The following is a 16176-nucleotide window of genomic DNA, read 5'->3' as shown; positions in this document are numbered from 1 at the left end:
GACCAGCCAAGTATGAGGAACAGTGTGGACAGACAGGCAACACCTTAAGGGACATCCCCCACTCCAGTTGTTCGGGGAACCCACGTGAAGACTGAGAAGCACATGTAGTACATATATGCTGGGGACCCCTGTCCATCCTGTGTATACTCTTTGGTGGGTGACTGAGTCTCTGAGAGTCTCATAGGGTCCAGGTTAGTTAACTCTGATGGTCTTCTTATGCACCTCCTGTTCCTTTGGAGGCCATCAATCATTTCCCCAAGTCTTCCAAAGACTCCCTGAGCCTTCTCCAGTGTTAGGCTGTGGGTCTCTGCATCTGTTTCAGTCAGGTGCTGGATTGAGACTCTCAGAGGACAATTATGCTAAACTTCTGTCTGCAAGTATAACAAAGTATCTTTACTAATGTCAGGGACTAGTGCTTGCCTTTGGGATGGGTCTCAAGTTCGACAGGGTACATTTTGTCAATCCCTCAGCCTCTGTTCTATCTTTGTGCCTGCATTTCTTGTAGACAAGACCAATTTTAGGTGGAATAGTTTTTGGTTTGGTTGGTGTCCTTAACTCTGCACTGGGGATCCTGCCTGGCTGCAGGATGTGGCCTCTTCAGGGTTCATATCTCACTGCTATGCATCTCAGCTAAAATCACCTCCATAGACTCTTTGGTGCCCTCCTATTTGTGGTCTCTGGCACATCTATAGATGCCTCCACCCTTCCACCCTTGCAAGGTGCAGATTTCAACTCAATATTCTGTCCCTCTGGCCCTCTCTTTTCTCTCATCACACCTGTTCCTGACTCTCCTATCCCTTTCTTATCTGCTCTCCCATCCAGTTCTCTCTCTTCCATCTGCCTCCTATGACTGTTTTATTCCCACTTCTGAGTGAGAGTCAACCATGCTCATTTGGGCCTCCCTTCTTATTTTGTTTCTTTGGGTCTATGGAGTGCAGTGTGGGTATCCTGTATTTTATGATTATTATTCACTTGTAAGTGAGTACATACATGCATGTGCTTTTAGGTTTGGGTTACCACACTTGGGATTATAGCTTCTAGTTGTATTCATTTACCTACCAAATTCATGATGTCCTTGTATTTAATAGCAAAATAGTATTTAATTTTAAAAATAACCACATTTTCTATATCCATATTTTGGTTGAGGGACATCTGGATTCTTCTAGTTTCAAGCTGTTATAAATAAGATGGCTATGAATTTTGTGAAGTTCCTACTCTAGGTCCCTTGCCTGTAGGTGTATGATTTTCTCCCTAACTCTTATGTTTGTTGTGAAATTTTTGAATAAATAAGTGTATTATGGCTGGGTGCATTATATGAATATCATGTGTGCTTCATCTTTACTGATGTCAGAAGATGGCCTCAGAACTCCTAATCATGAGGAAATAGAGAGGTGTTGGTCGACATGTGTATGCTAGAACTTTACCACCATTATGTGGAAGACGAGCATGGTCTTTCAACTCTTTTGCTATATCTCCTGAACTACATTCTTTATTTCTGATCAGCATATACATTACTGCTGGGCGTTGGTGGCGAACACCTTTAGTATCAGCACTTGGGAGGCAGAGGCAGGCATATTTCTGAGTTCAAGGCCACCCTGGTATTCAGAGTGTGTTTCAGGACAGCCAGGGCTATACAAAGAAACCCTGTCTTGAAACAACAACAAAAAACATATATATTACTAATATTTTCATCTGTCCATTTATAACTGTTTAACTATGCATTCCCTATTAGTAAAATTTAATTAATGTTGCTGTTTAAACTGATTCACTTTTTGTTTATGCAAGATGAATACATAACTACAGCGAATGTCTAATTCTTTGTAGGAATTTCAGTAAAGAACTGTGAGTTCATTCTATCATTTTTGTTTCCTGGTTTATTTTTGTAGCAGAGTGAGGTTGTTAACATGTAACTTTTGCTGTCCTGACACTCATTGCATAGACCGTGCTGGCATCCATCAATGACATACACCTGCCTGTACCTCTGTGATTAAAGACATGAACAAATACAGGCAGCTTGTCCATCACCTTTGTAGTTAGTAATTGTTCATACAGCTTTTCAGATGTGTGCTCAGTACAGTTGATTGGTTTCCCCTGCATATCTTTCTCAATTGTCATTTGTGTTGCAAGGCTATATCCTATTCAAAGAAGACCAGAAGTGACATAGGTGAGCCTTATATTTCAAGTTCCTTCTAAACTGACATGGTGATTATTATAATTTATGTCAGCAAATAAGTGGAGGAATCACCTGAATTATATGATTACATTGTCTAGGAAGCATACATTTACTTTGTAGTTATGTATAAGTATCAGGCTTTGTGTTGTACACATGTATGTGATATTTTAGGAAACAGTGAGTTTCAATGATGTGCATGTGAACGTCACTGCAGAAGAATATTGTATAATGATTGTAGTTTTCAAATATCCTAAACTTTGTGGGTTTAGCATAAAATTTCTGTATTTCTCCTGATGTAAACAAAATTGGTCCTTCTCTTTAAACTTCAACTTACATAAATGAGAGAACATCTCACGCCAGTTTCCGTGGAAATTATACAAATACAGAATACAGTGAAGTTCCTCCTGTTGTAGGAACTTTTATTTGTGTGTCTGTGTTCACTCTATGTGTTTATGTGTGTGTATCTGAGTATTGTGTGCATTTGTGTGTGTGTGTTTGTGTGTGTGTGTGCGTGTTGAGCTGTGTCTTTGTGTCAGTGTGTGTGTGTCAGGGTATGTGTGTTTGTGTGTGCATGTGTGTTTATGTGTGTGTGTCTGTCTGAATGTTCTGTGCGTTTGTGTGTGTGTCTGTGTGTCTGTGTGTCTGTGTGTGTGTCAGGGTGTATGTCTGTGTGGGTGTGTTTCTTTATGTGTGTGTGTGCCTGTCTGAGTGGGGGGTATGTGTTTGTGTCTGTGTGTGTGTCTGTGTGTTGTGTGTCAGGGTGTTTGTCTGTGTGGGTGTGGTTTTTTATGTGTGTGTCTGTCTGAGTGGGGTGCGTGTGTGTACTTGATGGCAGCTGTGCTGGGGATTTTTATAGTCTGTGTACACACAATATGATAGATCCAGATGTGTTAAAGGAATAGATATATCAAAGTCACAGAGGGAGATATGTACGACAGATTCCCTCATTCCTAAGCTTTCTCAATGGATCTGCATGTAATCCATAACTCACACAGAATATTAGTTCCAATCAGCATCTTGGGTGTTTTTCTTTTCATTTTTCTTTTTCTTTTTTTTTTTCTTCTTCTTCTTCTTTTTTTTTTTTTTTTTTTTTTTTTTTTTTTTTTTTTCGAGACAGGGTTTCTCTGTGTAGCCCTGGCTGTCCTGGGACTCACTCTGTAGACCAGGCTGACCTCGAACTCAGAAATCCACCTGCCTCTGCCTCCTGAGTGCTAAAAGGCGTGAGCCACCACTGCCCGGCCAGGTGTTTTTCAAGGGTCCATTTTATGTAATTCAGATCCTCTGGTTTGCACGGCCACCACAAATGCCTGAGCTACCTTCCTTATTTCATTTGAAGAAATGGTTGTATGTCAATGTGTCTTAGATTCCTGTATTTAGCCTTTCCCATTCTTCAGGTTTCTCACAAATTCTCCTGTCTTTCCATGAATCCATCACTGGTGATGCTGTGACAAGATGAATATGAGTGGGCTGGCACTGCAGTCACCTTTGAGAGGATAGCTGTCCTTTTTGGTGTTTGTACAATGGATCCTTCTACATTGTTAAACTGACCAAAGGGGTGATATAGAAAGAGCAGCAGTTATGGTGCCTCAGAGAAGAATCCTTCTAAGGGGACAAAATAAAACAAAAGAGATGACAAGGATTCTCCAAATAAGACAGTCATGGAAGGCAGCACACAGGGAAGGATTCTGTTATGTGGGTCAGGTAACATCCACAATACACAAAAGCCAGACTGATAGGACCATCATAATTTCTATTCAGGATATAGTTAAGAACATAATTAGGGCAGCGTTACGCTTATTATAGGAAGAAAATTGGCAAGAGTCCCACCTAAAAACCAATGTCATGCTTTGTATTGGGTGTTAGAAGACTCATATTTTTGGCCTTCTTGTAAGGCTTTGCCCTTCCCCCAGCCTTGAGCAGGCCTGAGAGACCTTGTTTACCACCATAGACCAAGTGATAGGATAGAGTTACCCACCTTAGCTTCACAGGACACAGAAGCAGCACCCCTGGGCTTGCCTTGAGATATCTCAGGCCATGAACAAGAATGGATTATAAATTATCCCACCCATCTCTGAAACGAGGAGGGGTTTTGGGTTGGGCCTCCCCCTTTAAATTGAGAGCTGAACATTAAAGCTTAGAGCCTTGATCAGAGAACTTTGTCTTGGCTTCATCTCTTCTTGCCCTTTGTCCCCTTTCATTCACAGCCCCCCTTTCAGGTGAACCTAGTTTATTTGTGGCAGCAGGCAGCTACAGAAGGCCAGCAGTTTGGTGAAAAAATATTGCGGAATTTTGGATAATCGATTATAAGTTTATATTCAACCACTGATTCTCTTCTATTACAACCTTGTGTTATATAGGAAGAATTAAATTTTGAGGAAATACTACTAGCATCATTATTAACATTATGTTTTATAAGGTGAAGTGTGCATCTATTATGAGTTGGACAATATTCCATAGCCCTTCACAAAAGGATATAACTTGAGCCAGCTGTTTGCTTCATCAGAACCCTGCATGAAGAGCAGGTACCTGCTGCTCCTACATCACATTTAAATCAGGGAGAAGGCATGGTTACTGTAGTGAAGGACACAGTCTGTTAGTGAGAACTTCTCTTTGATAGTGAGATGGTGTTCTATATTTGGTAAATATAGCTTTTATATTTGGCCTCAGTATTTAATAAGGTTGTTCTGTTTTCCTCAGCTGTATATAGACCCTGGCATGCTGAAGTAAGCAAAGGGCTTTTCCTTCATCCAGGATATTGAGATACATCTATATATGACAAAGAGAATAGGGAGTGAGAATTTATTTTCTAAATAACTTTTCACAAGATCAAACATAATTTTTGAGGACTGTTGTCCCTTCGCTTGCTAAGGAGACACACTGCATTCTGAAAGTGATCATACTTTACATATGCCTGCTTAAAACTCCACTTTTAGCAAAATCAACTTCTGTTGACCTTCTGCTAAGGTCTATCGAAATTTCTTGTCTAGGTTATCACTTGACCTTCTGAAGAATCTCTGTATCTTCAAGCTTTTCTTTGTACTAATTTCCCTCTTAGTGAACATTACTCAATATCCTTGCTTGGACTGAGTGTGACTTCCCTTGGAAGCTCTGAGGGAATCATCCCTTCCCATAGAAGCTCTGAGGGAATCATCCCTGTATTTTGACTCTCCTCAATGTAGACTGGACACAAGATAAAATGAAACTTAGATTATAGCTGGTTTGTCATAAATGTTGATCTGAAGACAGATACTTTAATCCCATAGGTATTTCCCAAAACTTTTATGATTTAAGTGCCTTAAATACCTCATTTATTCCTTCAGAATTTCCAAAGGCTTTGTATGCTTTCTTTTCTTCTCATTTGAAAAATTTCCATCATAATCTATATATAACTCCTTTATTGAAACCATTTAGAGAATTCTAACATTTTATGAATGTTAATATCATAACATACAATAGGCTTAACAAAAAAATTCACAATCTTTTGTGAGAATATTTATTTAGGGATAGGAAATAAACAATTTATATCATCTCTTTCTAAGTTCTCAGCGGCACTATATTTCAAAATTATCATAGGTGACCCTAGGATACTGGTGAAATAATTGGTTTTACATATAGAAAATTGACAAAGTGTTTCTTATGAGACTGTAGAAATCCTTCAATCAGTCACATTAAAAATGCTTTACTCAGTATATCTGGAGACAAATTTACATCACCTAAACAGTTATTCCCCTTCCAAGTTATACAAACACTGGACAGCCATGTCAAGGTTTTATTTCTTTTTTTTTTTGATAGAGGTTAATAACACTTAAAAAGCCCTGCTGTGATTATTTTAATTCACCAAAGCTGAAGGTATAAAAATGGCTGTGGTTTAATTTAGAAGATAAGATAAGCCCTGTGCTGGATCTGCCTATCTTTGTATATTTTTCTATTTTTAAAGAGGTTTTACTAGATATAAATATCTTTTAAATTATTAACATGTTTATGCTTACATAAAATTTAAAATATGTATATATTATAATTAAAAACATAGATGTGTTACACTTGTATGAATAAGGACAATGTCCAGTATTAATAACATCTTCTGGTCTAGGAGTAGTCAACTTTTTAAAACATGTTACCTATTCCAAGAAAAGAGTCAGTCCCATATTAACATTTTATATTTATTGCACCTGTTTGGATATATTGATTAAATATATTTTTGCCCTTTCATATCATTTTTTAAGTTTATTTTCATTGCGAACAAATTGAACTAGGGTCAAGTTAACAAGTTTAATTTACTTGTAATTCATTTGCTATTAAGTACATCATGTGAATAACAAATCATGTCTCATGTGTATATTCTACATGTAACTAATAAAAAAGTCAATTTTAATAAGCCATGACTTTGTGTCTATTGCTTGTCTGGGATTCCTGTTTCAGAATTTTCATTGTCAAGTGAAAACTTCACATGGAAATCTTTAATAAGTATATTTTCAGGTAGGGAAGAAAGTAAACCAGACATGTCTAGAGCAGAAGAGTACCGAGGGCATTTTATCTCAGAGGAAAATTAACTGCAGCAATAGCTGACAGTGAGACCCAGCATAGGTTAGGATAAATGTTCTTTGCTGGCAGCAAGCTGTGTAGCTCTTGGCAACTTATCCTTTGATTATCTGTGTGGTTCTGTGAATATCAAAGTCTTTGCTTCCTTTGTTAGTATGCTAGTTTTGGAGGCAAATGGCTAGAAAAACTTTTAGGTTCTTTTGAGAAGCCTTTCTCTAAGTAAGAGAGAAGCTATCAAAATAAGAATAAAACAAATCATTAAGATACAAAATGAATACTTTGTAGGCCTGATATTTCTTTTTTGTGTAATAGGGATAATATTGACATAGTGGGAGCATCAAGAATGATGGTGGTCACCTTAACCTTAACCCTGAGCCTAACCCTATCCTAACCCTCAACTTTGAATTTCCTAACCTCCTAAACCTAATTCAAAAACCCTTATCCTAATCCTAACCATGACTGTCTAATTCCCTAATCCTAAATCAAATCCTGCTTGCTGTGGGACATATTTCTTAATTACAACTTTTGAAGTGAGAAACCCTTTATTAACCTTGCTGTTTTGAGATGTTCAGATCCACCTTTAATCTGGGCTATAGATTCTTTTGACAACCTAAATATATAAAGGACATTGAATAGGGTGGTGTTTTGTTTTTTGTACTTGCTCTATTTTTTGACAAAACAAAGGTGTTTTCTTTGTTTATTTGCTTTTTAAAACTAGTATTAGTAAATACTTAATTCTTCAGAATTGTGGTATACACTGAAGATCAGATGTAATATCCTGCTGCATGAAATCAACCATCCCTTGATTTTTCTAATTTACTTTGTCTAAAAGCCTTTATTGGGACATTCTATTAAATAACATCTTTGTATACAAAGACTCATTCTCTCTATGATTGGAACTTTGTCTAGAGAACCTGTACTAATCCAACTGTTGTTTTTCTTCACTTTGCCACTGATGAAGATGTGCTGGCTACCAATAGTGCTCAACTGTGTTTCCCTTAGGATTCTGGATTTTCTCCAGGGTTGATTGATACCTGTCATCTGGTGAAAGGAAGCTGCAGTTTCCCTGAGTCCAGCATGAAGCCACAAAACTAGACTCTTTTTTACTAAAATTCCTCTTTAATGTTAATGGTGTTAGCATTCTGTCTAAAACTCCACCTCACAGTTATCTGGTGACAGCCAGGTATGCTCCTCCCCATAGTTACCTCTCTTTAAAGACAGATGGAATGCATTCTACTGCTGTGTGGGAAGGGGAAGGCTCAGCAGGCTCATGCCTTCTGCTGAGATACTTTTTCCCCTGGAGGGATCATGTCTCATGCTGAGACAGCTCTTCCCCAGTAGCAACTGGCCACAAGACATTATAGTAGCCAGGCAGTGGTGGTGCATGCCTTTAATCCCAGTACTTGGGAGGCAGAGGCAGGTGGATTTCTGAGTTCGAGGCCAGCCTGGTCTACAAAGTGAGTTCCAGGACAGCCAGGGCTACACAGAGAAACCCTGTCTTGAAAAACCAAAAAAAGACATTATAGTATAGAATATAGTTTATTCAGGACATGGAGAGGGGAGTTAAGAGGGTAGTAGAGGCAGGGAAAAGCAGAGAGGGGAAGAGAGTAGAGAAGTAGAGGCCAGGCATGAGCATGTGGAGAGAGGGGGGAAGGGAAGAGCCTAAGAGGGCCAGAGTAAGAGAGAGCAAGAGATCAAAAGAGAGGAAGTAGCAAGCAGCCACTTTTACAGGGGGTCAGTCCTACCCAGCTGTTGCCAAGTGGCAACTGTGGGGAGGAGCATACCTGGCTGTTGCCATGTAACTGGTGTGGAGTTTAGACAGAATGCTAAGAAATAACCAGGGTATCCTTCCTCTTGTGTATCAGAATGATACCTCCACTGCACCTTGAGTAATGGGCTATGGAAGCTATTCACCTTGATTACAGGAAGAAGAAGGCAAGTGCTGTGAGGAAAGCTCAGGTAAGGTCTGGAGTCAGGTCCTGGTAGGTGCAGGATCATTGCTCTCAGATGGGAGGAGCAGGCAGCTGAATAGCCAGAGCTGCAATGCTGGGTTCTCCCCCAGGGCTGGGTGGGGTGAGATTCCTTCTGAAGCATATGTATTCATGCTAATGGAGTAAAACAACTTCTGAGATCTTGAAAAGATCTGTTCCTGCACCGGAAGCACTCTTTAACCTTGAGGAGTGGTAAGACTCACTGGCCAATCTAATGCTTCCAAGCAGACCTGCCAATCAGACAAGGAGGCGGGTTCTTCTGGGTGCCATTCTGCAAGTTCCATGTGCCTGTGCAGGCTTGAATGGTCATCTGTGCCCTGCTCTGATCTCTGCTGTGGGTGCTGTGTGGAGACCTCAGGGAAGCTCTGAAATTGAGTCATGGTGAGCACAGGGTCACTGCCCACAATGGGTATGGGCAGGAGGCTGAGCAGTGGGAGCTGGGGTGCTGGGTCTTCTCTGGGGCTGCATGGGAAGCATCAGCCCGATGTGACCACCTGTGAGGTCCCTGGTGATGATCCTCACATGTTAGATCAGGAGGTGACCTGTGAGTAACTTCACTATCATGGCTGATTCTGAATCTGCCCAAAACATTTGGACCAGTTGCTTTCCTGTAGAAACACGGGTGGTTTCTCTGACTCTGCAGCACATGTGTCCAAACCCTTTTGTCTTTTATAGAATACATTAAGAAGACAGGCACAGCTGGGCAGTGGTGGTGCAGACCTTTAATCCCAGCACTTGGGAGGCAAAGGCAGGTGGATTTCTGAGTTTGAACCCAGCCTGGTCTACAGAGTGAGTTCCAGGACAGCCAGTGCTACACAGAGAAACCCTGTCTCAAAAAACAAACAAACATACAAAACCTGTTTTTAAGAAAACAGGCATAAGTCTTAACAGATCCATTTTCATACATAACTTGTTTTTGTTTTGTTTAGTTTTTGTTAATTTTTTTTTCTGTTGCTGTTTCATATATTGCTTTATTTTTTACGTTTAGTGTTTGAGTATTATGTGGTAAAGGGACTTTTTTTCTCCAATCTGGGTTTTTTTTTTTTTTTTTTTTTTTTTTTTTTACGCTTCTTGCACATTAACAGGCACATTCTTTGGTTTAGGAGTATTTTCCTTTATGATTTCATTGAAAATATTTTCTAGACCTTTGGGCTGAACTTCTTCTTTCTCCTATTTCCATAATCTGTAGTTTTTCCCTTCTAACATGTTGAAGAATTCATGGCTGTTTATTGCCAGGAAACTTTTAGTATCCACATTTTTTGACCAATGTATACATTTTGTTTTATGCATCTTTAATGTCTGAGACTCTCTCTTCCTTTCCTGTTCTGTGGGTGAACCTTGCCTCTGTAGTTGTCAGTGCACAGGCAATTTCAATGTTCTGCTCTCAGGGACTTAGCAACTGCTTAATTCATTCCCTGCCTCCATCATCTGCTGCTGTTTTCATGTGAGCTTTATATACACGGACCACCAGCTGCAGCTGCTGTCTATGTTTGTTCCCTGTCTCTGTTCTCTGCACATGCCCCTCTCTATTCTCTTTCTCTACTCTCAGGTCTCTCTCTCTTCTCTCTGTCTGTCTGCCTGTCTGCAGGTCCTCTTTCCTGCCTCAATGCCTTCCCCAGGTTCTCACTCATCTCCCTCTTCCAAACAATCTCTTTTTTTGGTTTTTGAGACAGGGTTTCTCTATGTAAGCCTGGCTGTCCTGGAACTCACTCTGTAGACCAGGCTGGCCTTGAACTCAGAAATCCACCTGCCTCTGCCCCACGAGTGCTAGGATTAAAGGTGTGCACCATCACCGGCTGACTAAACAACATCATTTGTACCATATCTGTTGCATGTTTTTATTTCTCAGGACCTGCTGTGATAGGATAGCTTGGATTTATTGGTGACATATTTTCCTGGGTATTATTTACTATATTCCTATGCTGGTGTCTAGTCCTCTGGGTTTGAAGTGATTATTGATTTAGGTACTGATTTCTGGATTTGTCTTGCTTGGGTGGAAATTTTGTTCCTGGGTTACTGTTTGATGTCTGGATTTACAGAAAAATTTGCCTGAGATTTGCCTTTTTTACTGGCCTTTTTGGTGGGTATCTTCAATAGGTAATGCTGGGTAATGTTGGGAGCAGGGAGAAGAGGTGGGCAGGAAGAGATGATTTTAGCAACCACAAGGAAACATAGTCAGGACAGAGGTAAAGCTGTCTCTCGTGTTTAGTACAGTGCTAGGGGAAACTGTGATCTTTGCATCTGGAATAACAGACAGTGTGGTAGATCTATAGAAAGCTTACCTGTGTCCTGGCAGGTAAAGCATATGATTGAACAGGGACTCTCTGCACAAGTGAGGCTGAGACACAGGGATGAGGCAAGAAAGGAATGGCAGGTGGGCATTGTCTATCTTTTCTATAAGAGGCATGCAGAGGGGGACAGGCAATGTCCACTGGTATTCCGTCTCAGAGTTAGTGCAACTGATATTAGGATCTGCAGTAACAGATAGTGAGGCAGGTCTTTGGAAAAAGAACCTTTTCTACTGCAGTGCATGGCTTGTGGTTGAACAGGAGTGTCTTTCAATAAGGGCCTAAGGCACAAAGATGAGTTTGTAAAGCACAATCAATTCTGTTTCTGAGAGTGCACAAAGTCCACCTTAGCAAACATCTTATAACAAGCCCTCCTTGTCAACAGTCAAGGTACAACTGCAGGGTTAAGCTACATATTGATAACCAATACACCTTACAGAGAAAAAGTTAGTCTACCCATCATGGTTGTCAGATGGATTTTTGCCCTTTGGATTGGTTCCTACACATTATGCCAGACATGTAGTTTTTTAAAATGTTAAGTTGCTGACCTGTATGTTAATGCCCCAATCTTGCTGTAACTACAATAAATACTCAGCTCCTCTAGACTCTCAGTTTCAGTCTCATGTGAGGCTGACTGGTGAGAATCCTTATTACAGAGCTCATAATAAAGACCACCATGTGTTTGCATTGCAATAGGCTCCTTGTTGCTCATTGTGATCTCTCTGGCTTAGACATAACATCTTGGTGCATTGACCCAAGACCCTCAGGACTCCCAACTAAATGGTTGAAAGGCCAGTGTTTAAGATGCACCATTGTTGCTTCTGTGTCAGTGGCTTCTCTGCCAGATTTGTGTGTGTCCCTTGGTTTTCATGTTTTCCTTGAGTATATGTGGATGGAGATGAGTAAATTGAACATGGAATCCTGCTATACTGGATACACTGGAGAGTCACAGCCACAAAGTGCTTCAAAGATGTTTTAGAGCCTGATAGAGTGGACTGAGTGCCTCAGGTCTTAATTTCTGGGAAGGTTAGAGCAGACTTGGAATGCTGCTACAGGGCTCATAGCTACCTGCCTGTCTTCATTTTCTCCTCTGTCCAAGTGGAGGAATCTGCTGGGTGGCCTTTACTGCCCCCTTGTGGCTGTCTATTTTGTGTGTGGCACTTTGTTATTCTCTCACTGAGAAAATGAGACAGACTCCACCCTAGTCCATTTAGTTACTAGCTTCACACCTTGGGTTAAATCCCTCTTAACAACAGGACCTAGACCCATTGACTAGTCCATGACAGAGAGCTCTTCAAGACAGCATCCAGGGCCAAATTGGGCTCTGCCTACTTTATTTTAAAGGGTAGAAAGACAAAGACCTCATTTTCCACCTCCTGAACTACCCTCTGCCCAGTTCATATGTGACTCTGTAGTTTTGAAATTGTAGCTGTCATGAGATGGAAGGTCGTTTTTCATCGATTCTCACAAAGCTAGCATATCTTCCTTGGACCAGAGGTGTTGTCTTTGTTGGTGGCCATTTCCAGTTGTGTGGGTCAATCTGATTTTCTGTTCCCCTTCCAGCTGTTTTAGCCTCGTCTTCTGTAGCACTGGCCTGGGAAACTCAGGGTTAAAAAAACTCACCACAGGTCAGCACAGCCTCTGAGCTCCCTATTCCAGTGTATCCTTCCCTGCTCTGAGCCAGGTGCCCTCTCTATTTTGTCCTGGCTCAGCCACAACTCCAACTCCCTCTTGTGGTGGCAGGAGCTCCTGTAATTGATGTGGTTAAATCATTGATTTTGTGTTGTAACAACTTCCTCATTTATTATTGAGTCTGTGTCATTGTTGTTTTCAGTTCTCAGCATTTCAGAGCTACAGTCATCTGAAGGAGCCTCAGTTGAGGGCCTGCCCTCATCAGAATGGCTGGTTGCTATGTCTGTGAGAGATAGTGTTGATGATTGATTAGGAAGGCTCTTCCACTGAGGGTGGCAATATCCCTAAGCAAGTGGTCCTGGGCTGGATGAGAGAGCAGGCTGAGCATGAGACAGTGACCTAGCAAGAGAGCAAGCCAGGAGACAGTGTATGTCCATGAGTTTTGCCTTCATTTTCTAATCTAAGCTCTCAAAATTATGGACTGATCTGACAGAACCATGTACAACAAACACTTATTACCTGAGATGATTTTGCCCAGAGGATTCAATCACAGCAGCAGACAAGCAAGTTAGAACAACAACAACAACAATAACAACAACACGGTATCAAAGGGATATTTTGCTTCTGTACAGAATCTATGTTGTAGATTGTATTCTTAGACAAGTAAAATTTTGGGTAGAAAGGTTTTTGGATTTGTTGGTGTCTTTAACTCTCTACTGAGAATCCTGCCTGATTGCATATGTGGTCTCTTCTGCATCCATATCTAATTGCTATGCATCTCAGCTAAGATCGACCACATAGACTCCTAGTTGCCCTCCAATTCGTGGTCCCTGGCACACCATAAATGTAACCCCCTCCCCTGAGCCAGCTGCAGATTTTGATTCATTTCCCCCCTCTGGCCCTCTCTTGTCTCTCACCACACCTGTTCATAGTTCTCTTCGATTCCCCTTTCTTATCTGCTCTCCCATCCCGTTCTCTCTCTTCCATCTGCCTCCTATGATTGCTTTATTCCCTCTTCTGAGTGAGATTCAACCATGTTCATTCGGGCCTTCTTTCTTGTTTAGTTTCTTTGTGTCTATGGAGTGTAGTGTGGGTTTACTGTATGTTATGATTATTATTCACTTGTAAGTGAGCACATACATGCATGTGCTTTTAGATCTGGGTTACCTCAATCGAGATGATAGTTTCTAGCTGTATCCATTTGCCTGCAAAATTCATCATGTCCTTGTATTTAATACCTAAGTAGTTTTTCCTTTTGTAAATGAACCACATTTTCTGTATTCATATTTTGGTTGAGGGGCATCTGGATTCTCTCCAGTTTCAAGTTGTTATAAATAAAATGGCTATGAACTTGGTGGAGTCTCTACTCTAGGTCACCTGCCTTCACAGAGTTCCTCCTGTATCTTCTGTTTGTCCTTTGAGAGGGTGTGGGCCCCTGGGTATCCATGATGGTGCATCAAGTCTCTATTGGGTTAGGTGCATCCTCTCCACTGAGGCCAGATGTGGCAGCCCAGTTAAAATAACAGATCCCAATGATAGACAGCAGCTTTAGGGACAGCTCCTGCTACAGTAGTTGTAAGACCATCATGAAGACTGAGCTGCACATCTGCTACTTATGGGCCAGGGTTCTTTGTCCAGACTGTGTATGTTATTGTTTGTGCCTCAGTTTCTGAATGTCCCCAAGGATCAAGGTTAATTGAGTCTGTTGGTCTTCCTGTGTGGTTTCTATCCTCTTCAGGACCCTCAATCCTTTCCCCAACTCTTCCATCAGAGTTACCAAGGTCCATGCAATGTTTGACTGTGGATCTCTGCTTCTGCTTCAGTCAGCTGCTGGGTAGAGCCTCTCAATGGATAATTATGCAAGGCTCCTGTGTGGGAGCATAACAAAATATCCTTAATAACGTCATGGATTCAAGCTTGTCTATGTGTGTCTCCTACTGATTGAGTTTTCATTTGCCTTTCTTTCAGCCTCTGCTCCATCTTTACTTCTGTATTTCTTTTATTTTTTGTTTTTGTTTGTTTGTTTGTTTTTTGAGACAGAGATTCTCTGTGTAGCCCTGGCTTTCCTGGAACTCACTCTGTAGACCAGGCTGGCCTCGAACTCAGAAATACGCCTGCCTCTGCTTCCCAAGTGTTGGGATTAAAGGCTTGAGCCACCTCTGCCCAGCTTCATTTCTTTTAGACAGGACAAATTTTGTTCTGGGTGTCTCCAGTGTTGTGGTTGAATCTGATCCTTCAGCTTTCTTCTCATGCACCTATACACTCCCCATTTGGACTCTGTCCCTCAATCACATAAGATACTGTGCACACATTTCTTGTTCAATGCTATGCTATTTTGCAAACCTGGTGGTTTTATATTTTTAACTTTATTCTTTCAGTTTTTGGTTTTCTAGAACAAATTTTTTTGTGAAGCCCTTCCTGTGCTGATAGTAGATAGAGAAATCACATAAGGCCCCTGACATGGTTTTGTTCAATAAGCACATGCTTCTGTGCTGCTCTTGATCCACATGTTTCATTATGAAATTCAGCCTAATATATAGATTATATTCTGTTTCTCTGGATGGCTTCTGCTCATGTCATCAATATTATCTGATGCTTCAGATTCATTGAATTGCAGGCATGTGATGTCCTGCCTAAGTGTTATGTTTGTTGTGAAATTTTTGAATAAATAAATGTATTATGGCTGGGTGTATGAATATGAATATCATGTGTGCCTCATCTTAACTGTTGTCAGAAGAACTCTTGATCTTGAGGAAATAGACAGGTGTTGGTCCACATGTGTATGCTAGAAATTGACCACCATTATGTGGAAGACCAGAAAGACCTTTCAACTCCTAAGCTATATCTCCTGAACTATGTTCCTTATTTCTGATCAACATATGCATTACTAATATTTTCATCTGTCTACTTTTTAACTGCTTAAACATAAATTCCCTTCTAGTAAAATTTAATTAATGTTGCTGTTTTAACTGGTTCACTGCATGTTTTTGCAAGATGAATACAGAACTACAGTGAATATAATTCTTTGTAGGAATTTTAGTAAAGAACTGTGAGTCCATTCTATCATTTTTTCCTGTTTTATTTTTGTAGCAGAGTGAGGTTCTTAACATGTAAGATTTGCTGTCCTGAAACTCATTTTGTATTCTGTGCTGGCATCCAGCTCAATGACATAACACCTGCCTGTACCTCTATGATTAAAGACATGAGCAAATATATGCACCTTTGCCCATCACTTTTTTTAGTTAGTAATTGTTCATACAGATTTTCAGATGTGTGCTCAGTACAGTTGATCTGTTTCCCCTGCATATCCCTCTCAATTGCCATTTGTGTCCCAAGGCTATATCCTATTCAAAAGGTTCAGGAGAAACCCAGATGAACCTTATATTTCAAGTTTCTTCTAAACTGACATGGTGATTAAATGATAATTTGTGTGTCAGCAAATAAGTGGAAGAATCACCTAAATTATATGATTATATTTTCTAGTAAGCATACATTTACTTTGTATTGATGTCAGTATCAGGCTTTGTGTTGTTTACATGTATGGTATACTTTA

The 16176-nt window shown here is 40.5% G+C and overlaps 1 pseudogene; it reads right to left on the bottom strand.

The window, feature by feature from the left end:
* Nucleotides 1-16176, bottom strand: part of LOC143437340 (vomeronasal type-2 receptor 116-like) — a 409964-nt pseudogene that overhangs the window by 237570 nt on the left and 156218 nt on the right.

Source organism: Arvicanthis niloticus, chromosome Y (genome assembly GCF_011762505.2).
Source record: "Arvicanthis niloticus isolate mArvNil1 chromosome Y, mArvNil1.pat.X, whole genome shotgun sequence".
Taxonomy (NCBI): domain Eukaryota; kingdom Metazoa; phylum Chordata; class Mammalia; order Rodentia; family Muridae; genus Arvicanthis; species Arvicanthis niloticus.
Note: the sequence above shows the minus strand (reverse complement) of the source record. Positions and strands in the feature narration are given on the sequence as shown.